This window comes from Ambystoma mexicanum, chromosome 2p (assembly GCF_040938575.1).
Source record: "Ambystoma mexicanum isolate Mex_15411 chromosome 2p, UKY_AmexF1_1, whole genome shotgun sequence".
NCBI lineage: Eukaryota > Metazoa > Chordata > Amphibia > Caudata > Ambystomatidae > Ambystoma > Ambystoma mexicanum.
The window spans coordinates 922,700,206-922,727,419 of record NC_090923.1 but is presented as its reverse complement, the minus strand read 5'-3'; the positions used below and the strand labels follow the sequence as shown (position 1 = coordinate 922,727,419).

The following is a 27,214-nucleotide window of genomic DNA, read 5'->3' as shown; positions in this document are numbered from 1 at the left end:
GAGCTGTCTTGCAGGGACATCATTTAATAATAGCTGGTGATGGCAATTTATACCCTTTGTTGCTTCATAATCCCTGTGATTTATTTGTGACATTTGTAAAGTGTGACATGCATCATCGCAGTTGTTTGAGCTCGTCTAGAGACTATCCTTTCAAAATAGCAGTCTGGCAGTGGCTTGAATCATAGTCTCGGCAGTGCCACGAGTCGTCTTTCAGGAAATCCAGTTATACTTGCACATGTGTTAGGAACCTTTTCGCTTTTTGGCAACTTTTCCTCCATAGTCTATGGAACACCAAACGTTTTGCTTTTGTTTTTCACCATGTCTTGACTTTTTACAGTGAAATGAATCCTTCAGTTTCACTCCTCTGGGCTTTTGTTCACATGTTCTGGGGAAACTGATTAGTCCTTCAGGCTGTCGGTACTGGGAAACTGTTTCTCTTGATCTTTTTACTTTGTTACTTTTTCTGGTAACCTTTTATCATTGCAAAATGCAGAGTCCAATGCAGTGCAATGTTTTTTTTTTCTCGTATTTATTTGTTTAGATTTTGAGCATTTTTTAAGGCGCTTTATACAACAGAATAGTTTTAAAGTGCCACAAGGCTAAATGGGAAAGGAACGGGGGAAATAATAATGGCAAAACAGAAGATGTTTTTTATATAAACATTTGAAAATAATGTAATGCGTGTATATTGCTTGTCATGTCATCTATGCAGTTAATCCCCACAGGGGGATTATTATGTTTGTTTCTGGCAATATGCCCTTACTGGATCCATTTCATTCATGCACCTTGCAGTTTACATCTTGTGTCTTGGCCAGGATTCTACATTTTTAGTCCATGCCTCCTGGTACTTGGTGATTGGTTGCATGGCTCACATTCATGTTTTTATTGTGGGGATCACTATTGCCATTCTAAAATGGACTGCCATGTTTTTTTAAAACTTATTTTGAGCATCAGTATCAGGTTTTGTAATCCTGTATTAATTGTATTTGTTAATTGAAACAGTGGTTTTAACTCTGTTCCAAAATGGCTGACATGATTACCATGATCTTCTGTTCTCTGTTGTGAACCATAGTGTGTTGATCACCTTCTATTTATACACTTTTCGCTGGGGCCGTTTTCAGTGTGAACAAGTGCCTGGTAGGGCATGAAACGCGTAGCTGGTTGCACTTGTTGCACAGACCATGTCTGTGATTAAAATGCTTTTGTAACAGAACACCATGTGTGTCTGTCTCTCTGCCCATTTGTGTGACCGTGACACTTGTGTGTCAGTTTTGCTCCTTGATATTGTTGCGGGTGTTGTCCCGCATCGGTCAGCACCCACTTTTGTTGGACTTTTTGGATTTCTGCCTTATCTGCTGGAGATCATATTGCGGACGGACGAACTGTACGCCGTTTGTGTTTCTTGAAAACTCCTATCCCCCTGGCGGAATGCTGATTATAGCGTTACTGAGGACATTGCATCAACCCGCATTGCCTAGTTTGGATACACCGCCAGTATATTCGTTTTTCCATTTGCGCAGGTACTTTCCCACGCACAATGGTGGTGAGTAACTTGGCACCCTGTATTTATATGCATATTGTTTCCGGGTTCTCTTCCAACGTTCCTCGTATCCACGTTGATCTCCCGTTGGACATGCCTGATTCATGGTAGCTCTCAATGTAGTGTTGTGTGGTGCAGAGAGAGTTAATATTTTTTAATTTTGAAGCAAGCATTCAAGCTTTATTTTGACAAATGGAAGAGAAGCGGCAATCCTCACACAAGCCCAGACTGTTATTTGAAGGTCAGAGTGAATCTACTGCTGTGACTTTGAGGACAAACAATGTTGTAAATGATAATGTAGAGACTTTGTTACTTAAACAATTGGAAAAAGTACAAAAAAAAGGAGATTTCAAAATGGTGGGAGGAGCATTCTCTTCAAAATTATTTGGACGTTGGACACATTCCCTGTGATTTTCGGATTCTGGTCACAGCGTCTTTTGAGGACCAGGATCCTGCTATGCTGGAGGAATGGGGACACGCGACCAATGCATGCTCAGCCAAATTCCTCACCTTCCTGGTCAAATTTGCTAAATTGGATCGGGACACAATTCTAAAACTGATTCAGAAATTGAATTGAAATTGGCAAATGTAAAAACCACGGGAACAGAAAATATAAAAACTACACTTGTAGCCCATGAAGAGGAGATCCAACAGTGAAAAAAAACTTATTTAAGGGACAAAATTGACACATGACGTGTCTACACCTTTGCAAAAGAGATAAGACTCCCTAAGACAACAGGCGCAATACAATAGCAGAAGGCCCTTACCTACAACAGAGGGCATTTCTATTTCAGAATCGGATGCATCTTCCAGTGGTGGTGAAGCCCAACCTATAAAATGTAATTTTTTTAGTGGAAATGTGGCTCCTTTGCAAAGATGTCAATACCAAAAAAGGAGCAAGGGGCCGTGGGAGAGGAAAGGGGCAAACTCGGGTGCTAAGAAGCAGAAAATTCAGCGGGAAGGACAGGGCAAACCCAATGGAAGATCAACACGCTCTGGGAATCGGGGCAGGAAGTAAGTGTTAATATGGCGCTGCAAGTGGTCAATTTATCCAAGCATATAGTCACTTGGAACAGAAAACGTTACTGCAACTGGGTTTGAATTTTTGTCCAACTACTTACTATGGCTATACTCAAACCAGACTTGATTTTGATCAGTTCATTGGGAAGTTCAAATTAATGACATTTTTTATTATCGATCCTGTTAGGCAAGATTGTATGTAGAAACCTTGTGGGAGACTACACCAGCCTTGTCCTCTTGGCAATGGGTAACACAACCTTTGGTGTAAGTCTGTATTACACAAGTTGGTAGAGTGACTGATCAGTCAGGCTTATCTCAAGAGGGGTCAATGTGAGCTGTAGGGTTGTAACATGGAGATTCACAGTGACAAGTATTCAAATAACACTTACACTCAAGGTTTCTTGATTAAAATAATTATTTATTAATTTAACAGTCAGTTTTAAAATACGCCTTCTTTAGAAGGGCGCAATATGCAACACTTAAAATACACTTCAAAATACACTTTCAGTCCAACCAAGTAAAGTAGATATCCTTTTGGGATGACGCACAGATATTTCCTACACCCTGAGGTGACTTCAATAGTTCAGACACTGTAGATGTTAATATATCACTTTTCACATTTGTTAGGCAGAGTTTGTATGCAGTAACTTTTGGGACCACTACACACAACTAAGACTACATGTGTAAGTAAAACCAACCTTTGTTATAAGTCTGTACTACACAGTTTTTGGTAGCGGAGCTGAGCAGCCAGCGTTATCTCAAGAGGGAATGTGAGCAGCAATGATGTTACACAGAGGTCTACAATAAACTCTTACACTCAGGATTTCTTGGTAAAACACTTATTAATTTATTTCACAGTCCGTTATAAAACATTCACTCGAATTGGGCAATCTATATCACACAAAAATATACTTCAGTACTTTACACCATCAGGTTCTGAGGCATTTAAACTACTTTGAAGGAGGAGCAAAATAGCATAGGTGAATAAAATGAAGGTTACAAGTATTCTTAAACAGTGCAAATGTTTTGAGTTCACCAGAGGAGTTGATTCAATGCAATAGGTTAGGCCAAAGTCAATGGGCTAAAGACTTGTATAGGATAAAACGGTTCTGGTTGTTGAACGGGAAAGTATTTGCCAAAGTTCTTAGTAGTTCGTAAAAGAAAGAATCATATGTTGGGTCACAAGCTGATTAGGCCTGCAAGTTGCAAAAGGTTTACGCACTTTAACAGTGAGAGGTAAGTTCTCTCGGTCAGGTTTTCACAGTACCTTGCATTGAAGAAAAAGATGCAGCTGAAGACGTCTGTTTCTGGCAGTTCCTGCAGATCTCGCTGTTCCTGAGCCTCAGTCGTGGGGACACGAGGGAGGACGTCGGGGGTGGGGGGGGGGCCTCCTGCACTGCACTGGGACTGGTCACAAAAGCTGGCAAATCTTCAATTCCGGTAGCTGTCGACAAGCACACAAACTGGTGTCCCTCTCCCTGGTTATTCAGTTTCCTGCAGCACTCTGAGGAAAATACAATCAGCCCCGAGAATGGTATCCAGGTGGCTTAGGGTCGAGTTGATTGGTCCCACGAACTCAAAGGGAGAAGTCGTCCTTGTGGGGGCTTCTCTGTCGAGGTGAACCCTGCAGCAGGGCTTCACCGGGCAAACCAAAGGTCCAGGAGTTGCAGCAGCCGTCCTCTTCAAGCTCGTCTTCGGTTCTTTCGTTCCAGTGCTCGACTCTACCTTCCAAACCAAAGAGACTTGCCTTTTATCCACTTTCCTCCCATTCATTCCAGCCTAGTTGCCACTCACCCAGCAGAGTGGCTGCCTTTGCCGGACAGTCAGCCGTCCAATCACTAGAGAGTGCATTTGGGTCTTCTAGGAGACTAAGCACAGGGAGTTTCGGGCACCTCCCTCACTTCCTGCCCACCCCAGACACTCTGGCGCCAGAGGCGGTCTTCAGTCCTGAAGCCTGCCAAAGGCGTAGGAACAAAGGGAGCAAACCTGGTTTGGCACGCAGAGGCAAACTCTAGAAGGACCTTTCCAAAAGGAAATGGTGTAAAAAGAAGACCGGGACATTTTTAAACAAAGGGGGCTCAGACGCCATCTTGGAAAACATGGCTCCAGCGATTTAACGCTACTGTTTGCGGTCGGGAAAAATCATGGTAGTTTTGTTGTAAAACCACTGCCACCAGCCATTTCGAAAGGAAAGGGTAGCAGGGGACTGCTACATGAGTTTCTAGACACAGGGGATACTAGTTAACCCCTCCAGCACTCTATTGTAAGATAGGGTGTGCTGGGTCTAGGAATTTGAAAAGACTAGTAAAGTCAATTTCACTTTACTTTCTCTGGGAAACAGTAGTTTATCCCAGAGAAGCTATTTAAACTTTGGGACAGCCTAAAGGGCTTAACTGTCACTGCACTGAGGGTGCTGTGTGACACACATGAAAAGATGATGCCTATGGAGTTGTCTAAAACTCCATAATCAAAGAACACAAGAGTAAAACACACATCAATATACACGAGAGAGTGGGGGAAAAAAAGGGTCACACACTCTCCAGGTAAAAAAAAATCAAGTCCTCAAAATCCAGTAAAGTTGCTGGGGGTCTCTAAGGTGAAGGGAATTAGCACATTTATGAGAATTCACCCTAACAACATTTAAATGTGAAAACTGAAGTTATGGCAAAAAGGAAAAGGTTAGGGAATGAAACATTGGTTAAAAGTTTCTCAAACGGGTAAGCACTGTAGAATCCCCCAATGAAATATAGGTTAACCCTTTCCCATCTTTACAAGTAGGGTAAGTATGACTTTTTGGAGGGACAGTTAAACACAAAGTCAGAGCGTAAGAAGAGTCAGCAGGGAGCCAGGGCAGCCAATGTCAATTGAGCAAAGTCTAGGGGAGCTGATGCACTTATTGAATATAGCACAAACGTCTTGCACAATGTTAAAGAGAGTTTTATTGAAGAAGGAAATCATGGTTGTGACGCATGCTGGGTGGCTTGTGAGGGGCAAAGCTGCAAGCAACTCTGCAAAGGTCAGCCAATGCAAGTCTCCAGTGAGAGCAAGCAAGCTACTCACAAGAGGCAAGTACCCCTAGCTCACAGTATCTTGAGTCTGAAGAAAAGATTCCAGCTGGCTTCTGTTCCTGTTGTAGTCCTGCAGATCCTGTTGTTCCTGGGCCTCGGTCGTGGGGACAAGGACGTCTGGGGACTCCTGCACTACAGTTTGAAGGCCGGCGGCAGCAATGGGCACAATTAAGATCAGCGGCACTTCACGATTTCAGCTACTCGCAAATAGCACCACTGCGGTTCTTGGACACCTTGTGGACTTTCCTTGCTTCTGGGGTCCATCACTCGGTTGAGGTGGCTCAGGCTTGGTTAGTCCTGCTTCGAGGGAGTCCGGAGCATCTTCCTGGAGCTTGGGTCTGGCTTAAAGGTGATGCCCTTGATTCTGGTGTTCCTGTCCCGTGGCACTCTGTTCCTGCAGCAGCAAAGAAGTACAGCCAGCAGAGAGAGGGGCCCCAGTCGAGTTTGTCTTGGGGCTGATTGGTCCTACCTACCCAAGGGGAGAAGTCATCCTTCCCGAGCTTCTCCAGATGATTAGAAATTCGGAGCTTCAGCACTGCAGCAGGGCTTCAACGGGCAAACCAACTGTCCAGGAGGGTGCAGCAAGCTTTTCTTCCAGTTTCTTCTTCAGTTCCTTCATCCAGTGGTCGACTCTGCCTTCCTTCCAAAAGACCTCGCCTTTTATGTAAGTTTCTCCCATTCATTCGCAGCCTAGCTGTCACTTACACAGCAGGGTGGCTGTCCTCCAAGGACAGCCCGCCAGCCAATCACCTTTGGGTGCATTCTTGTAACCAAGAAGACTAAGCACAGGGAGTTTCGGGAACCTCCCTTGCTTTCTGCCCTGCCAGACATGCTAGAGCCGGAGGTGGTTTTCACCACTGAAGCCCGCCAAAGACAAAACGAACAAAGGGACAAAACCTGGTTTGGTGCGCAGAGTAAATCTCAAGAAGGACCTTTCCAACAAGAAATGCTGACAAAAGACCACCAGGGCCGTTGTGACAAAAATGGGCACCCATGGGTGCAATATTGCAGCTGAGGATTCAGCCTGCGGTAAAAATACACAATGGTAGGAAAAAGTAAACCACTGCCACCAGCCATTTATTATAGAAAGGGTAACATATACATTTTACATGAGGGTAGACAAAGGCGGTACTAAGTAACCCCTCCAGCACTCTATGTAAAATAGTGTGTGCTGGCTCTACAAATAGAAAAAGGTAATAAAGTCAATTTCACTTTACTACTCTTGGAAACAGTAGTTTATCCAAGAGAAGGTATTTGAATCTTAGCAGAAATCCAAAGGATTTCTCTCTGACACTGCACTGAGGGTGCTGTGTCACAATGTAAAAAGATGCCGCCTATGGCGTTTGTCAGACTCCAAAACCAAAGGAAACACAGGCTTCAAATCAAATACAAATACATGAGAGAGTGGGAAAAGGGTCTCGCTTTCTCCAGGATAAAAATTAAAAGTCCTTAAGTTCAGCAAAATAGCTGGGGGTCTCTAAGGTAGAAGGGAATTGGCACAGAAATGAGAATCCTCCCTAACATGGCTTTGTCAAAACCTGTTGCCAAAAGTCTTCTGAAAGCTGGGAACTGTCCAATTCACTAGAATATGCCATCATCTACCTTTTGGACCCATCTTTGTCTTCAGGACCCCCTCCTAATTTGTTGCCAGCTCCTAAACTCTTGGAAAGCTTGAACTTTTGGGCACAAGGCCCCATACAATTTAAAGCTGGACTTTCTACGTTAGGATTGTAAATCCTGTGGACAGTTTGTCCTTACCTAATCACTTGCCTTTCTTCACAGGTATTTGGCGGGGTGGGGCTTGGATTGCATGATTTTGCACCAACTAAAGTGACTTTATACATGTTTTACAGTGCTTACTATTATATTACGTGTCAGTTTCCATAGTATTCTTTGGGCCTGAAATATAGTATTTTTATAGTATTGGGTTCAAAAAGAAATTCCTGAGAAAGAACATCGATTTGGAAAGACTGTTCTGTGACTGAGCAGAGCGGTCTTTCTAAATCGAATGGCCTTGCTGCATGCAAATGCGCACAGGGACTGACGGGCACAGCGAGACCCGGAGGAGTCGTCAGGTGAGTGTCAGGTGAGTGTCAGGTGAGTGTGTGTGTGTCAAAGGTGTGTGTGTCAGTGTGGTGGGCAAACGGGGAATTTGGGGGGGGGTTAACCCCCCCCCCCCCCACCCTATTTAACAAGAGAACCAGCGGGGTAGAGTGGCCAGTTTGTCATATTTTGGCATTTTAAAGCCAACACCAAATCGGCTGAAAATCTGTTTATTTTTTTGTATTTGGTCTTTAAAATGTGGAAATATGACACAGACCATTTTTATCACTGTCATCCTTGGTGTTTCACTGTTGAACTCCCCACTCGCCTCTCCCGATATTAAGCCTTGACCTCTCTCCATGCTACCTTGATTGGTCTGGTTAAACGGGCAGATGTTGCTCCCTAAACATCTGTCCATCAGGCCAGAGTTTAGAAATCCATTGTATCAAATACAGTTCTGCTCCCCCCCCACCTCCCCAGTGAAAGAATGTTCAGCGTGCATGAACATCTGTAGTATGGTGCTGTGAGGTCATCAGAATACATGGTAGGATGTAGTCCCTTCATGGGAAGAGTAGGGTATGCTGTTCTTTCCACATCCTGGTATTCATTTAATTATTCTTTTGCAGTTAATTCAGTAGCCTGCCAAGAAGGCTTTCAATATAACACATATAGATACTTGAATCAGGAACCATTTGGGTGCTTTAAAGGCTGGTGTGGTTTCATCATGCTTTCAGATTTTAACATCTCATTAGTCTTACTTTCTTTAAATTTGTTTTAGTATGGTCTGTCTCTGTTACAGTGGTCTTTGACTGTGTCATTAACTACCCCTCCTTACGGCTGCAGAGGCGCTCTGGTGAACTAGTGAGTCCCATCTGTTAAATTAAGAACAACCTTGAGATGGGATAAGGGCCAGCGCTCGGACACCCTGGATATACCCCCGTTAGGGAGATTATTCCCTCTCCTTGGGAGACCCATAGCACTTTTTGCTGGACCTCTGGACCTTTTTCTTGTTCTCCTGACTTAGGGCTGTAATTTACCTCTTACCATGGGAGCTCTGTTAATTGTGTAAACTTTTTATTATGGATTCATGCTTTCCTCCATACTCTAAAACATCTATGTTTCACTTTTGCAGCGCACAACAGCCGATATGTGCATTGTTTCTGGGTGCCCTTTGGGCTCTTTTTTTATTATCTTTTATTTCCCTTAACTACTTTTCTCAAGGTTACTTTTTTTTTTTTATTATTCAATTTTTAATTTTTGGCAAACAGCATAGGTACGCAAATTACAATATTTGGGCAATCGCCCTCAACAAATCAAACTATAAGCCATTATTCCCTGCGTTTGATCCCCCCCCCTTCCCCTACCACCCACCCCACACAGTATCTCGAGCGCTGCTGTCTGCTTATAGGAATGATGCGGCATAGGGCAGCGTCAATCTGGGTTTTCTCCGCCAGTGGTTGACCGGCTTTCCGAGTTCCAAGGCCATTCGTTCCATGTCGGGGCTTGTTTTTGGGCCGGGCCAAGGACACTTGAGGGTCTCAGGACGTGGCCTGTGTATTTCCAAACACCTCTTGAAATTGCAGCCAGTCTGTCTCTAATTGGGTGCTTGAACCATGTAAAGCCGCAGTAAGTCTTTCCATAAGGAATATGTCTTTGGCAATCATCACCCATTCTTTACTCGAGGGGAGGGCGGGCCTCTTCTACGTTCTAGCGCGGGCTGCTCTGGCTGCCAACAGTAGGGAGTGCGAGAGGTCTGGTAATTTTTCCCAGTGGTCATCCTTATGCTGCAGGCCAAACAGTACCAACATCGGGTCCAGTGGGAGCACACCTTCTCCCGCCTCTTTCAGCCAGCTAAGGACTTCGGCCCAATAAGTTTGAACCTTCCCGCATGTTCACCACATGTGCCAATAGTTTTCCCTCTCCCCACACCCATGCCAGCAAAGGGGGATTACGTCTGGGAACATCCTAGAAAGTGTGATTGGGTCATACTGCCATCTGTGCAGGAGTTTGACAACATGGGTTTTGTATTGGCAGGAGATCGAGGTCTTAAAAGATCTACTACAGAGTCACCCCCAGAGACCGTCTCTGATCCTACAACCCAAGTCTCTTTCCCATTTCCCCCTGAGGCTTTTGGTGGTTCCCTCCCGGGGGCTTCAAAGGGCGGAGTAAAGGAGTGAGATGAGGCCTCTCATTTCTACATGGGTATCTAAAAAAATTTCAACTGGGGTGAGTTTTCTTTGTAATTTGGGCTTTAGTTTTGGTTTCATTAGGATTCCCTTAAGTCTCAGGTAGAGGAGTGGGGAGAGCCTACCTATTCCCAAGGATTCTTCAAGCTCCTGGATACTTATAAAGTACTCCTCCCTGACCAACTGACCAACTCTGCATAGGCCCGCATCAAACCAGGGTTGAAAGTGTTCATGGCCTGGGATTTCCTCTAAAACTGGTGTGGACCAGATGTGGTTCATGGGGGAGGGCCAAGTGGTCACCTTCTCACCGTATCCCTTACCCTCCAACGCCTCCCACATTGTTACTAGTATTGGGTGATCCCTGATTCTCCTTGGCAGCTTTTTCATTGGGACCCATAACCACTCATCCACTGTGACAGGGCTCAGGATGGAGTTTTCAAGAAAGACCCATTGTTTGTTGGGGACCTCTCTGAGGTGGGGGGCCAGGGTTCTGAGCTGGGCTGCTCTGTGGTAAGTTCGTAAGTCTGGGAGGCCGACCCCCCCCTCTGTCCTTGGGGAGGGTGAGCGTTTCATAACCTATTCTGGGTCTCTGGCCTTGCCATATAAATCTCGTTATGCGTTTTTTGGCTTCTTTAAGAAGTGCTTCTGGGGCTTCCAAAGGGAGCATCTGGAAAACATACAGGACCCTGGGGAGGAGGTTCATCTTTACAGCTTTTATCCTTCCCATCCACGAGATTTGCCCCTTACCCCATGTCTCCATATCTTTAAATAAGTTGTCAAACAGCGGGGGGTAATTTGCCTGGCTTAGATCTTCGTGGGTGTCATGAGCACTACTCCCGAGGAGCCAGGACTGGCCCAGCGCCCCCGGAAGCAGACCCCTACAGGGGCCCTTTGGACCGTGTCCTGGCGCCTTTGGCGCCAGGCTCATAAAGGACTTCAGTCCCGGCGCCATAGGCGCCGGGCTCATATTGATAAACTGTGTAATAATGCTTGGGTGGACTTACCTGAGGCAGACCATGCTGCATATTTACCCAGAACAATCCAGTCTGGCTGAAGTCCTCAGCCATCAGGGCTGGGAGGAACTATTTCCTCTATTCAGGAACTCTTTTCTTACCTGGGTGGGGCCGGTGGAAGAACACACACCTAAAGCACTTCTCTGCTATTTAAACCACGCCTGATGGAATACACGTGCTTCGCGTTATTCTGCATCAGCAGCAGGACGCTCACCGAGTCGGCTCCTGCATCCTGGCTCCTGACACGCCCGCCAGCACCCGAAACACCTGCAAACAGACAAGAAAAGAGAAGGCGAGCATTAGAAATTACTTACCGGAATCCGGCCTCAGCAATCCTACCTCCGACTATCCTGCAAAGGAAAGGTACAAGATTAGCAGCGCTCTCAAACACTCGCAGCCGCGCCGCCTTGCCTTACCCATCCGTGGCCTCGCCGAACTCCACCGCGGCCACGAAGCCGGCAGCATCTCGGCACCTGAAAAACAGAAAAAGACAGTCATTAGAGGTGCCCGCTCTAAAGCGGCCACATTTCTTCCACTTACTTACATGCCTCATCACCCGTGACAGCGGCTGTGTCGCCGGCAGCATCTCGGCACCTGTAAGCAGAAAGACAATCATTAGAAGTAAGCGGTCGCTTTTCTTTCACTTACCTTCCTCCACCGCGGCTACGACGCCAGCTACATCCCAGCACCTGCATAAGAGGAATACATGGTGAGCACTAACTAAGCACGGAGAACAAATACTCACCAAGAGACTTACCAGCTTTAGGTTTCTGGGCCCCGGCTCCTGTGGAGAAAAGACACTCATACTTACGGCTACCGTAGGAGAGACGAAGGACACAGTGTCCGCAACTAATTCCCATCCAGTGACGTAACTTGATTCTATGCACCCCTGCACCTGAAGCAGGATGGAGAGCTCGTCTTTACAATACCTAAGGTGATAGCTTGCAGAAACCAAGTTGGGGGTCAAGAAGAGTGAGAAACGGGAGATTGGTGGGAACACATATCCACCCCAGCTGGTAATCAAGCCCTTTTCTTCCACCTGCAGAAAACTTGCTCTACAAGCCAGGCAATCCAAATTCAGAGGCCCCGTCCAGAGCATCTTCCGGGCCCTGGACCTCACGATAGAAGAAACGGTAGCAGTCCAGTTCGGGTCAGCGTCTCTGTGGGAATCAGGTGAGCGTTACAGAACGCAAAGCCTACCAATAATCTCCTACCCAGGCGCTATGGAAACTTCTGATACAGATCAACTGGCCCAGCTACTGGGGGAATTAAGGGCTGAAGTTCATGCTGCTCGCCCGCCAGGAGACGAACGCCCTCAGGAGAGAGTTAATAGTGTCAAAGGAACGAACTGACGACCTTGCCAGACAGTTATTACAGAGCCAAGCGGGGCAAACCCCTCTGCCCAATCCAGGGGGGAATTTTACCCTAGTTACTTCAACCAATCCCGTTCAAATCAATCTACCTGGAAATGTGCCACTGGCACCACCTGAACGTTTTGCTGGAGACCCTAAAAGATTTGCAGTGTTCATAAATCAATGCCGATTGCACTTTCTCTGCAGGCCCGCGGGCTTCCCGAATGACCAGACCAAGGTAGCATTTGTACTTTCGTATCTTAGCGGCAGTGCCACCGATTGGTCAATTCCACTGGTTACACAAGATGATCCAATCCTTCGGAATTTCCAAGCTTTCCAGACGAGTATGGAAAGACTTTTTGCAAGGCATTCCCAGGGGCAGGCCCTGGACAATGAACTTCTTTCCCTACGACAGGGCAACCAGGATCTCTTAGCCTACATTGCATCCTTCAATAGGTTAGTTGTGGAAACTGGATGGCCCGAGGAGAAAAGAATCACGCGATTTCACCGAGGTCTACGCGGCGAACTCAAAGACGTCCTGGCCCAGGTCGTAAATCCACCTCAGGACTGTTCGGATTATATTGATTTGGTGGTCCAATTAGATCACAGGCTTCAAAACAGGAAGGTGGATCGATCCAGGTTTGAAACCCGAATCTTCACTAAGACTCAGAGCAACTCCAAAAGTGTTGATGGCACCGAACCTATGCAGATTGGGGTTGTAAAGGGCCCCTTAACCCAGAAAGAGCGTGACAGAAGACGGCAAATGCAACTGTGTCTCTATTGTGGGAACTCGGGACATTTCCTTCGCGACTGCCCTGTAAAACCACCTAAGAAGACCGTAGGAGCTTCCGACAAGAATTCCGAAAAGTCTGAGCCGGGAAACGACCTTGCCCGACAAGCGTAGAGGTCAGCTTGCCGAGCTTAAAAACCAGTTCTTTGACCTCGCACTTCATTATGCCAATGGTCCTCGTAAATCCGAAGCAGCCAGAAAGATTGCATGCAATTAAGGCATACGTGGACAGTGGAGCTATAGGAAATTACGTGGACCGCGAGTTGGCTTCCAGGATGAACCTACCTCTTTGCCCAAAAGCTGTTAAAGATGTCATCACCACTGTGGATGGGACTGAGATCGCCTCTGGGTCGGTAACCCATACCACTACTGAAGTGACATTACTAGGCCAAGACGGGCATCGGGAGGTAATAGTGTTCGACGTGATCAAGGCTCCACAATTTCAAATAATTCTGGGAATCCCTTGGTTGGAAAAACACAATCCTCAGATTGATTGGCGAGCAAAGACGATAACGTTCCCAGAGTGTGCACAAACCTGCTATCTACGATCAGACATTGGCCTAGCGTCAGTAACGACCGACCATTTGCAATTACCGCTAGAGTATCGAGAGTTTCAAGATGCTTTCCAAAAGGAACAGGCTAACACCTTACCGCCCCACAGGTCATACGATTGCCAGATAGATCTACTACCCGGTGCAACTCCTCCTTGCAGCAGGATCTACGCCCTTGCCGAGCCCGAGAACCTTCACCTGCGACAGTACTTGGCCAATGGTTTTATTCGTCCATCGAAGTCCCCTGCATCCTCGGATCTGTTCTTCGTGCCAAAAAAAGGTGACCTCAGAACCTGCATAGACTACCGCGCTCTGAATCAGATAACGGTAAAAAACAGATACCCTTTACCTCTGATCCCGGAACTCCTTGACCAGGTGAAGGATGCTTGCATATATACAAAACTAGAACTACGGGGGGCTTATCACTTGGTACGGATCAAGGAAGGCGATGAATGGAAGACAGCGTTTCGCTCTAAATATGGGTTATTTGAGTACCAAGTGATGCCTTTCGGACTATGTAATGCACCGGCCGCCTTCCAATATTTTATGAATGATGTCCTCAGGGAGCTCATTGACGTCTGTGTTGTTGTCTACATAGATGACATTCTTGTTTACTCCTCTTCAAAAGCAGATCACCGAAATCATGTTAGAACAGTACTTGAAAAACTTTGCCAACACAAGCTATTTGCCAAACTTGAAAAATGTGTTTTCCATGCCACTGAAGTCGAATTTCTGGGTTTTATCCTGACACCCAAAGGCGTCCACATAGACTCGTGAAAGGTGGACGCTATTCTCAAATGGCCATCACCTACTTCTGTAAAAGGCGTTCAGAGCATGTTAAGCTTTGCCAATTTTTATCGCAGATTCATTCCGGAGTTTTCACGAGTGGTACAACCCATCATGGCTCTCTTAAGAAAGAATAAACCTTTTGAGTGGTCTGAAGAAGCTGAACAAGCCTTCCAAGAGCTAAAAGCCAAGTTTACTTCTGCGCCAATACTGAAGCACCCACGCCCAGATCTCCCTTATATCGTCGAAACCGACGCATCCAGCTTAGCAATGGGAGCGGTCCTCTCACAAAGAGACCCAGAGACTAACCAATTACATCCCGTGGCGTTCTGGTCTCGAAAGTTCTCGGCGCCTGAGGTTAACTACGCCATCACAGACAAGGAACTGTTAGCTATTAAATCCGCCTTAAGGCCTGGCGTCATTATCTCCTTGGGGCCAAACACACCATCACGGTGATCACCGATCATCGGAATTTACAGTATCTGAAAACCGCCGAGGCTCAATCCTCTCGACAGCTCCGCTGGGCCCTGTTCTTTGCCGAATTTGACTTTGTGATCACTTACCGCCCCGGCAGCAAAAATGGAAAAGCAGATGCTCTTTCCCGGATTGGAATGGGAGACACCATTGTCAACCCAGAGCCTGTACCAATAATTCCTGAACAAAGGATCTTGGGCCTGATTTCTTCACAATCCATCGAGGACATTGAGGCAAAAGTTAAACAATTTCTGAACCCAACAGACTTGCAGAACTGGCTACAAAAAGGAATGGATTTCACTTTAAACAATGACTTGCCTTATTTCCGAGGACGATTATTCCTACCACACGCCGATTTGCAAAGGCAAGTAATCTCCTGCTATCACGATTCATTGATAGAGGGCCACCCTGGGATTGCCAAAACAGAAGAGAAAGTGAGAAGACAATTCTGGTGGCTTTCGTGGAGAAAAGACATAAAAGAATTTGTGATGTCCTGTGGTGTGTGCGCTCAAAACAAGGGTCAAAAGAAAAGACGGCTGGTCTTCTCCAACCATTAGACATTCCACCATCTCCCTGGCACACCCTTTCTATGGATTATATCACAGACTTACCCTCCTGCTCCGGGTACAACACTATTCTCGTTATTGTGGATTTGTTTTCCAAGATGGCCCACTTCATTCCGTTAAAAGGCTTACCCTCAGCTTCGGTACTAGCCAGAGAATTCCTTGAAAACAATGTTCCGTTACACGGATTCCCATCGGTACTAATCTCAGATAGAGGAAGCCAGTTTATTTCCCATTTTTGGCGTAGTTGCTGTCAATTGGCTCAAATCGATGTAAGACTCTCAACCAGCCATCACCCCCAGACCGATGGTCAAACTGAAAGAACTAACCAGACTCTCGAACAATATTTACGATGCATGCTACAACAGTCAGAGAGCAACTGGAAGGACATCCTTTGGATAGCTGAGTTATGCATACAATAATTCCGTTCACTCTGGAACCGGGCAAAGCCCCTTCTACACTTTGTATGGAATTCATCCTCGAACTTCCAACCTCGATCCACCTCAAGATCTTGGAACACCTGCCGTGGATCAGTTACACACTGCTATTGCCAAAGCCTTCAAAGAAGCTGCTGCACATTTACAACAAGCTAAAGAAAGGTACAAGAGAGGAGCAGATCAACACAGAAGCGAGGCCCCTCAATACCAGATTGGGGACCAGGTCTGGTTGTCCACCAAACACTTATCACTCAAAGGACCTCGCACTTTTAATCCCAAATATCTGGGGCCATATCCAGTTACGGCCATAATAAATCCAGTAGCCGTTAAACTAGGATTGCCAGCTCATATGCGAATACATCCTGTTTTTCATGTATCGCTTTTGAAACCCATGCAATCTGGAACCAGACTAACCAAACCTCCAGAACCAATTCAAATGAATGGAGAACCTGAATTCGAGATTAAAAACATTTTGGACTCTAAGATCATCAGATCAAAGCTGTTCTACCTGATTGACTGGAAGGGTTACGGGCCTCAAGAGAGGTCATGGGAACCCTATGACCACGTCCATGCTCCTCGTCTAATCAAGAAATTTCACCGAACCTTTCCGGATAAACCAAAACCCCCGGGGAAGACAATTTTGGGAGGGGCCTTGAGGGGGGGTGCTGTCATGAGCACTACTCCCGAGGAGCCAGGACTGGCCCAGCGCCCTCGGAAGCAGACCCCTACAGGGGCCCTTTGGACCGTGTCCTGGCGCCTTTGGCGCCAGGCTCATAAAGGACTTCAGTCCCGGCACCATAGGCGCCGGGCTCATATTGATAAACTGTGTAATAATGCTTGGGTGGACTTACCTGAGGCAGACCATGCTGCATACTTACCCAGAACAATCCAGTCTGGCTGAAGTCCCCAGCCATCAGGGCTGGGAGGAACTATTTCCTCTATTCAGGAACTCTTTTCTTACCTGGGTGGGGCCGGTGGAAGAACACACACCTGAAGCACTTCTCTGCTATTTAAACCACGCCCGATGGAATACACGTGCTTCGCGTTATTCTGCATCAGCAGCAGGACGCTCACCGAGTCGGCTCCTGCATCCTGGCTCCTGACACGCCCGCCAGCACCCGGAACACCTGCAAACAGACAAGAAAAGAGAAGGCGAGCATTAGAAATTACTTACCGGAATCCGGCCTCAGCAATCCTACCTCCGACGATCCTGCAAAGGAAAGGTACAAGATTAGCAGCGCTCTCAAACGCTCGCAGCCGCGCCGCCTTGCCTTACCCATCCGTGGCCTCGCCGAACTCCACCACGGCCACGACGCCGGCAGCATCTCGGCACCTGAAAAACAGAAAAAGACAGTCATTAGAGGTTCCCGCTCTAAAGCGGCCACATTTCTTCCACTTACTTACGTGCCTCATCACGCGCGACAGCGGCTGTGTCGCCGGCAGCATCTCGGCACCTGTAAGCAGAAAAAGACAATCATTAGAAGTAAGCAGTCGCTTTTCTTTCACTTACCTTCCTCCACCGCGGCTACGACGCCAGCTACATCCCAGCACCTGCATAAGAGGAACACATGGTGAGCACTAACTAAGCACGGAGAACAAATAATCACCAAGAGACTTACCAGCTTTAGGTTTCTGGGCCCCGGCTCCTGTGGAGAAAAGACACTCATACTTACGGCTACCGTAGGAGAGACGAAGGACACAGTGTCCGCAACTAATTCCCATCCAGTGACGTAACTGGATTCTACGCACCCCTGCACCTGAAGCAGGATGGAGAGCTCATCTTTACAATACCTAAGGTGAGAGCTCGCAGAAACCAAGTTGGGGGTCAAGAAGAGTGAGAAACGGGAGATTGGTGGGAACACATATCCACCCCAGCTGGTAATCAATCCCTTTTCTTCGACCTGCAGAAAACTTAATCTACAAGCCAGGCAATCCACATTCAGAGGCCCCGTCCAGAGCATCTTCCGGGCCCTGCGCCTCACGATAGAAGAAACGGTAGCAGTCCAGTTCGGGTCAGCGTCTCTGTGGGAATCAGGTGAGCGTTACAGTGGGGCCGGACGATGTTGAACCCCAGGTATTTAATCCCTTCGGTACGAATTTGAAACCCCAGGGGGGGACAGTTCCATGAGGTCCCTGTCTGCATCTGGGGCAAAGTGGAAGATCATTGACTTCCCTATGTTCATCCTGAAGCCTGAGAATTGGCCAAACCGTTCAATAACCCGAACAGCCGCCGGGACCGTGCTAGTGGGTTCCCTCAGGTGGAGCAGTATGTCATCTGCATAGAGGCCGAGCTTGAAGGTCCGGCCGCCAACATCAATACCGCGGGCCATCGGGGCACATCTGATGTACTCAGTATTTCCATGGTCCTGTCGAACAGGATTGGGGAGAGGGGGCAGCCCTGCCTCGTGCCCCTTTGAAGGCTGAATGTTCGTGAAAGGCGACCATTTACCGTGACTCTAGCAGAGGGGTCTGTGTATAAGGCCATAATGGCTCGCCTGATTCCATCGCCAAAGCCCAGTTTGACAAGGACTCCATGTAGAAACTCCCAGTCCACCCTGTCAAATGCCTTTTCGGCGTCGATGGCCACCAGTACAGGGTTGTCTCCCTTCGGGGCCGCTTCCCTTATCAGGTGCAGGGTTTTTCGGAGGTTGTCCGCCCCCTGTCTCCCCTGTATAAAGCCCACCTGGTCAGAGTGGATGAATACCAGCATATGGCTGTCTAGTCTCGTGGCTATGATCCTGGTGAACAGTTTAGCGTCCACATTCAGGAGGGAGATTGGTCTATATGACCGGCAGTCTGTTGGATCCTTGCCCTCCTTCAGGATCACTGTTCTCAGTGCTTTGCCAAAAGACGGAGGCGCTCTCCCAGTCCTCATGATATTTGTGAATAGGCCCGCCAGAAACCCCGCTAGTAGACCTCCAAAGGCCTTATAGAAGCCTGCGGTAAATCCGTCCTCCCCGGGGGCCCTGCCCAGCTTAAGACCCGATATTGCCTTGAGTACCTCCTTGCACGTTATTGGGGCGTCTAAAGCTGATGTCTCTGGGGGGTCCATCACAGATAATGTTACTCCTCCGAGGTATGCTCCCAGTGCCTCCGCCTCCACTTCTCCTTCCCTCCCGTAGAGAGTCTCATAGAACCCCGCGAATTCCTCCACTATTCCCTCGGGATCCGTTTTTGTCCCCTCATCCCTGCAGGAGATCCTTGACACCCATCTATCTCTCCGTTGGCCCCGGAGTTTGGCCGCCAGCATGGCGTCAGCCTTATCCCCTTTCTCATACCTTTGGCGCAGGTGTTGGAGGCCCGCTACAATTTTCACCATCTCCAGTGCTCTCAGCTCTTGCCTTTTCTCTCTTGCCTCCCCCAAGTCCCTTTCCCTCTCCTCATCCCTCTTCCCTTCAGATCCCTCCAATGCTATTATCTCCGCCCGTAGCCTATGAGCCAGGAGAGTCCTGGTCCTTTTTTTGGAAGCCCCCTCTCTAATCAGAACACCCCTCCAGGTCGCCTTTGCTGCCTCCCAGACTGTCTCTATGTTGACTTCACCCGTGTTGTTCAGTTCAAAATATTCATTGATCGCCTTCTCCATCTCCTCCTTAAAAACTACGTCCCTTAGCAGGAAGTCATTGCATTTCCACAGGGATTCTCTGGGTTTCAGACCTGATGCACTAATTTCTGCCCAGACCATATCGTGGTCCAACCAGCTAACCAGGCAGATGATGCAGGACTCCACTCGGCTCATGTTCTGGTGCCCCATGAAAAGGTAATCTATTCTCGTTCTGGTGCCATGGACCGCTGAGTAGAAGGTGTATCCCTTTCCATCCGGATGCAATTCCCTCCATGTGTCCAGGAGCCCATAGCCCCACATCAGCTCCCGGAATTTCCCCTGGGGTCTACCCCCTCGGCTGCCTGGCGGGAAGGCCGCTCCACTATGATCTAGTTCCCGATTTGCCCACATGTTAAAGTCTCCACCCAGTATAAGGAGCCCCTCTGTCCTGGCCATTATCTCACCCATCACCTCTTTGAGAAATTCAACCTGGCCCACATTAGGGCAATAGATCGCCGCTAGGGAGACCCTGGAGTTGTGCAAGTCACCTGATATAATCATGGCTTTACCGTCTTCCCTCCCCCACCTGGTTACCTCTGTGAGTCTCTGGTTTCTCTGCAGGATGATCCCGACTCAACTCCGTTTTCGTGGGAGCGGATGCCCAGAAGGTCTGGCCCACGTGTGCTCCCGGGATGGCCCTCTCCTCTCCCGTAACCTTTCTAGTTTCCTGTACGAAGAGGATATCTATTTTAGCGTTCTTCATTTCCCTCCCCAAGAGGGAGCGCTTTGCTGGGGAGTTCAGACCCTTTACATTGAGTGAGCCACTTCTCAGTGACTCGGCCCGGCCCCTATTCTCATTGTCCGTCATTGGGTCCTTGTCTTGTATGTACCGTCTTCCCGGATCTGTGCTTGCTGCCACCTTCCAATGTGGTTTTGAGACTGTGTGGGTCCCCAAAATACCCAACCCCCCTCCCTTCCCCCTTCCCTCCTCCCCATCATGACGCCTGCCAACGGGCAAGCCACCAGGGTGAATGCAAGTCCATCCACCGCAGTCCCCTCGTTAAGCTCAGCGTCCCTGGTCGGGGCTGTTTGATTCAATCTCTCCATTTCACTAGTAGCGAGGCTCTGACCACTTAGTCCCCTTCGGCTTCCGTTGTGGGGGTGTTAAGTTTCTTGAATTTCCTTCGGCCCTTTATCTTCTTCTTTGTGGACCAGGGGCCCTCCGGCTCCCTCACAGCGCTCCGAGGCTCTTGCACCTCCATCTCGTTTCCTTCCTCTGGGGTCTCCCCCTCGAGTACCTGCAGCACTTGGGATGCCTCCTTGCCGCTGGTTACTCTATAGTACACTGCTGAGCGTTCGAAAGACGAGGCGAATGGGAAGGACCACCTGTATCTTATGTCTTGGCTGGTGAGCCACTGGGTGAGTGGCCGGCACTCTCTTCTGCGGGTAAGAGTGAAAGCCGAGAGGTCCTGGTAAATCCTCACTGTGTCTCCTTCGAACAAGAAACTCTCCAGCCTTCTCGCTTTCTCGGGGACCTCCATTTTATCTCTGTAGCGGAGGAAGCGCACAACTATGGACCTTGGGCCGCCCCTCGCTCCACCCCCCCTCGGTGGGCTCTTTCCAGCTGGTCTTCCTTGCCCCCCTCGAGTGTGAAGAGTTGGTTGATGAGGCCCTGAACCTTTCTCCCCACGTCTGCGGCAGTCTCGCCTCTCTGTTGAGTCACACCCATGATGCGCAGGTTGTTTCGGCGTTGTCTATTCTCTAGATCTTCCATTTTCAGGGCTATGTCCTCCTCTCTGATTTCTAGGTCTGTTAGCCTCGCTTCGTATTTCATGTCTAACAGGTCCATTTGGAGGTGATAGTTTTCCATACCCTCCATTTTGTCCTTGAGCGTCTCCACTCTCCCCCTGAGATCAACTATAGAGGCTTGTATGTCCGTTCGAATCGCTTTTATCTCCTGGAGGATGCCCTTGAGGTCGGCCTTTGTTAGCACTGCGGGGGGAGTGGGGGTTGGCGCTTGAAGGCATGGTGCCTCTGTGTGGATCACAGAGGGGTGCGTTGGACCGGCGGAAGCGTTGAGGGAGCAGATTGCGCACGTGGGCTGGGTTGATTCCAGGCCTCCGGTCTCTGGGTGCCCTTTGGGTAGGGGCAGGGGGTGCCTCTCACCCTGCCTTAATGCCTTGAGGTTTCCTCTAGTCGTCTTGGGCCCTCCCCGCTTCCGCGGAGGCAGGCTTGCCTGTGGGGGGGGGGGCGGATGATGGCTCTGGTCCTCATGAGGGAGGCTAGGATAGTGATTGGGGCCTGTTTCCCCCGATGCGTCACAGCTGAAATGTTCCGGGAGGACCCCTGTGCTCCAGGGGGGAAGGCCGTGCCAGCTTTTATGGGGTGAGTTGCGCTGGTCTGTGCCCTGGGGGGCCAAACCCAGTCCGCCGAGTATCAGTTCTCCCCCCTGCGCTCCTCACCTTCTTAAGGCCGTCGAGGGCCACCACACGTCAATTGTGGGCTCGGACCCCTTCACTGGGGGCTCCTTTTCAAGTAGGCCTCTGTGCGCGGGGGATGGGTCGGGAGGCTTCCGGAGTCCTGATTTGCTGCTAGTGGTCCGCACCGGAGCGGTTCTTGGTGGTGTGGGGCTCCCACCAGGACTCCCCACTCGTCCTTGGCCCCGTGCGATGTCCACACACCACTGGGACAGAGCTCCAGGACCCGCTCAGCATCCACGCACGGCGGGGGGCGTGCTCCGGCGTCTTCCTCTCGGTGTTATGGGTGCGGGCCGCGACTGCGGAGATGACGACCGGCTACTCTGGGTTCCGCGGCAGGTCCCGCCGAGGCCTGGGGCACCACGAGAGGTGAAGCCCTCAGTGGCTCCGCTGCCCGGCCTCCAAGAAGGTGTCCCCTCTGTTGCTCGGCGAGCGGGGCCTCAGATCGGGGCCAGGCTATATCCACTTTCCAAGGAGCGCTCGATTCGTTGGGCCGCTACCGCGGGGGCGCACGTTCCCGTTGGGTTTATTCAAAACTCCCGGCCGGGGATTGGCTCAGATTGCTAGGCCCTGCGGTGGTGGTGGAGCGCTGGTCTCACACGTCCAGCATGCTCCGCGCCCCCTGGCGGTCTCCTCAAGGTTACTTTTAATCCTTCTTAGCTTTTCCTTGTGAGGGATCAGCACACAGCACCCTATGTGGAGTGCTGATGGGTTACCTAGTAAGCCCCTTTCTCTGGTCCTGTAACATTTCTGTTACATTAACAAATGTACAAGTATGGCTGGTGGCAGTGAACATGCTCTATCGACTTCTGTGCTATTTTTACCTGCAGGCTGTATTCACAGCTGCGGCTGGGCACAGAGGGGTCACCTTTGTTCCAACATGGTGGCTTCTTCCTTTTTGCACCATTTCTTGTGTGGTGGTTCTTTCTTGCTCCTGCCACCTTGGGGGGGGGGGGGTGTGGGCAGGTGAAGACCAGTAACGAGGGAGTAGTCCAACTCTGCAGCCCTTTTGTCTTCTGACATGCCTGCATGGAACCAGTCCTAACTGGGAGGCAGGCTGTCTGGAAGGACAGCCACCCCCCAAAGTTTGAATGTAGCATGTGTGCTGATGGGCTGGGTTCCTGGATAAATGGCCTGGATCTGGAAGCTGAAGTCAAATCGACCACTGTAGCGGAATCCGATGAGAAAGAAGAAAAGACCGCTGTAGCTGATTCCAGCGACTGGAGATGCCTGCTGTGTAACCGCTGCCTGTGCGGAGTCCTCCTTCCATGCGATAGGAGTCCTGAAGATGACGACTATGATCCTTGGACTGGTGGGACCAATCAGTCTTAAGAAAACCTGCATTTCGAGCCATCCCAGGATGAGCTGTGACCTTCCTGGGATGCAAACCGCCTGGGACCTTGAGTCTGAGTGCAGTGCAACAGCCTCCTGTTAACAAATATCGCTGAAACTTTGGACTCCTGCTGGACCTATAGAAGCAAGATTCCACTCCTTGAAGTCCCCTCACCAGAGCGCTTCACCGAGATAATGAGGCAAATCTATCAGACAACTGTTCTTCATCTGCTACCTTGAAAAGGGTGCCAAATCCACAGAGACCTGACGAGCACTGAAGAATCCTCTGCTGGGAGCCTTTTCTCTCGACTGCTGCCGCAAGTTCCCATCCAGTGTCCGTTCTTTCATCACCACGACCAAGAATTCGGTGACAAGATCCTGTGCTGCTGCCTTGTGAAGGCAGTGCACACACTTCACATGATTTTCACTTATAAAAGAAATGTCATTATTTCAGATTAGAAAAGCAAAAGAATTTTCATTTTTACCAAATGCTTTAATGCTTAAGTTGTTTTTTTTAAAAGCTTTTAACAGGACACTTATCAATATCTTGGAGTGATACATTGTTCATCCAAGTCGGTATGCCTGGATCGCAGTACAAAAGAAAATGTATACTCCCTTGTGACATTCGGGCATCATAATGAAACAAATTAAAATATAGATAAAGTTCATCATATTACAACATTTGCAGTGTGAGTATCGACACTGGGAGGGGAGTTGCCACAACAGTGTTTCTTACATTTATTAGCTGATCTATGTTGCTGAGGAGTGATTGGCCTTCATCAGGACGAGAATCCCCTGGAACTTTCTATTTAAATTCTGTCCCAGATGCAACAGGAAGTATCTGGAAGGACACTCAGTTTGTAACCACTGCCTTCCGCGAGACCACTCAGAGGGCCGTTGTGCATCCTGTATATTATTCAGGCCAAAAACCCTAAAAGAACGACACACCGGGTTGGTGGCCCATGCAATGATGGCCGAATCAAAAACCGCTTCCGAGTTGGATCCGGAAGGCCAAGGTAGCAATGGCTGTGTGTTGGAGGCCCAAGACATTTTAAGGGAACCTTCCACCGTCTGTCCCCAGACCCGAAAGGCAGTCACAGTGTGCAGCTATGGGGAAAGCCTCTGACACGCCGCACCCATGCACGCACGACCCCCAGGCCGCTTTTTGACAGCCATCGAAAGTAGGCAGCACGAAATAGTCAGCTGCTCTTCCGTAACTGCTTTTAGCGCAGTGCTGTAAAGATAAACGGGCACCAATAGGCGTGCGTAACAGTTCTTTGACAGATGTTTCACAGGTGTCAAAACACATTGAAACAGCAAAAAGGTCATGCTAGTTGGGGACAAACACAATAAAAGGTTGCATACACACATTTCTCATTCATCATCGATAACTTTATTCGGCCAATGGCCAACAAAGTACATCCTGTCAATACAATGCTAAAAGAAAGATGAAAAATATTCAACAACAAATGAGAAAGGGAGAGAAAAGAGTCTACACCCTCCTTAAAGGCCACACTGCATATCACAAATCAAGTTTTGGTACTCCCAGGCCCAAGGTCAGTTCAGCTCCCGAAAACGTCGGCACCCCAAAACTGTAAGATTTGCCCCAGAAAGAGGACCCTTGCTTCTAAAGTCATCATAGAAGACTGAAGGGCCAGAGATGTTAGAAGTGCTTGCAGTGATGCCACTTCTTTGGGTCCGCCCATGCCCCTTGTGTATACTCACAACGGCCCTTGCCATATGATCATCCCCGAAAACCAGTTTGACAGAGTCTAAGGACAGTTTGTTGGGCAATCTAGTACATTCCACCAAAGCGTCCTTGGTCACAAAAACACAATTCCCCACACAATGTAACCAGTGAAGGCATTTATTCCGCAGGGCATCCTTTGGTTCGCTTCTATCATGAGGCGGTTTTGGTACCCCGCGAAGAAACGCAGTAGATCTTCTAGGACCTACGGGGCATTAAGCCTAGATAAGGGCCTCCCAGAGCCGGAGTTGCGTGCGTTGATTGCCCTCCCCGTAAAATGAGTACCCAGGGTCATTGGAGCAGGGAACAATAGGGCATGGGGCTCCTTGGGCAAGGGCGCAGGCCCCAGGGTATGGGCTTTTTGGGTTTCTCTCAGAACATTTGGGCCTGGAGGGGGTGAGCCGCCACTGGTTGTGTCTTCAAACTACGAGCGTTCAGGGTGCCGACAAAAGAGGGGAAGTCGGGGGTGTAGTCCCATGCCAGCAGTTGGGACCGAGCCTCCATGCCCAGCCCCAGGTAGGTTGATTCCAAATCTAGAAGCTCCTCCTTCCCCCCCTATCACACCCTTGAGCAGAACCGCCAATAGTGATTTGATGTTGTCCATTTCGGTGAGCACACAGTCACAACAACAGCACAGAGTAATAGTTGGGTCCTTGGGTGATGAGGCCGACAGGGACAGATTCCCTTGGATAGGAGGCTAAGTGGAGTTAAGCATTGGAATGAGCTAGCCCCGGATGTGCAGTTGACATGCACTCACTCGAAGTGCTGCAGGGGGGGACTCAAGGGGTGCTTTCACTCACCAGGCTTTTCGTAGCCCAGGTCCCTTGGATCCACTGGTGGATGCGTAGAGGGAGGTGGGGAATGAACAGCCCCAGCGACCAGGGATGGCCGTAGATCAGGGGCCACGCAGGTGGTACCAAGGGCAGGCCTTGGGGACAACTCGGGGGACGGTAGGGACGCTGCCAATTCCACCATTTTCAATGAAGGGCGCAGTGGCTCACAGCCCCCAATGAGGTTCGCTATCCTCACACATCCATTGCCCAGGGTATCGAGAAGATTTGCAGTGGCAACATGGTCAAAACCACCTCCCGGGGTCAACAGGTTGGCATTGGGCACATATTCGCTTGTGGTAGGAGCAGACAGGCCGTTTGAAGCATGGTCTTGTGTAGGCCCATGAGGATCCCCATGGAGGTGGTGGGTATGGGTGCTTGAGTATACATGACTTGGTCCCCCCTTCACTCCTCCCCTGTCTTGTGTAAGAACAGTGGATGCTGGGACCATTGCCCTACCTGCACTGGCGTCCACAGGATGGGCAGGATGGGCTCTGCTTACCCAGCCCTCCCATGAACCTTTACATGGTTGCCCCCCCATTACCCACTTTTTCATCCAGCTTTGAGCTTGCGGTCCGTTTTGGATGCGGGGGCTTGCAGGTTGGACAGAAGAGCAGACTTTGAGTCAAAGAAGGGGTAAGCGGGAGAGTTCCTTCACAATTGCAAAACCAGCCATTCCAGCAGCGTTGCTTGGCCAATTCGGGGCTGAAGTAAGGGGGGCCGATTAGTTTTCTCCCCTTTGTCCGGGTCCTGTTCCCAATCCGATGGGGCTCTGTTGGCGATTACCTAGCAGCAGCGTGAGACCTGAGCGCTCCACTTGGTGGGGCAAGAACACCCAAGCAGCAGCAAATCCTCTGCCCTTTCTCCCCCGCGCCGGTGAACCCCGCAACATTTTGTCCACAAGGGGGCGGGGTAGAGGTCTGTAGTGGGGGAAAGGCACAACAGACTCCCCAGCAGCAGGTCCCTGGCAGCAAACACCCGTGCCCTTTCTCCTCTGCAGGCTTACTCATTTCTCATTCTCCTTCTGTCCTTGACAAAGTGCCAAGTATGAAGAGGCTCATTCCCCTCTATCTCAGTCTCTCCAGAAAAAGAGGCCTCGAGAAGACCCTGAGGCTATTGTGTTCCCCCTAGCCGAAACACCTAGAACTTGGACAAAGGAACGTTTCAAAGAGACTATGGACAAAGTTTCCTCTTTTGTAGACTTCATGAACAAATACCCAATTAGACAATTCGTTTTAGAAATGGGACAACCCTTGAAAACTGGCCAACCCTTAGCAAAATAACCAAGATGCCACTCATCACCCACACATACTGTCCTAGACATGTCCCATGACTCTTTCCAAGGAACTGATCTGGCAGATAAAGATGTGTGGCATGTTGACCAGGATGATCCTAACGATGACCCTGACGAACGTTATGAAGAGGACCAAGATATGACCATCATTGACACTCCGGATGTTGTTA

At 49.1% G+C, this 27,214-nt stretch overlaps 1 protein-coding gene across 4 annotated transcripts in view; it reads left to right on the top strand.

The window, feature by feature from the left end:
• Window positions 1-27,214, top strand: part of SYMPK (symplekin scaffold protein) — a 1,074,521-nt gene that overhangs the window by 71,547 nt on the left and 975,760 nt on the right. The window lies entirely within an intron of this gene.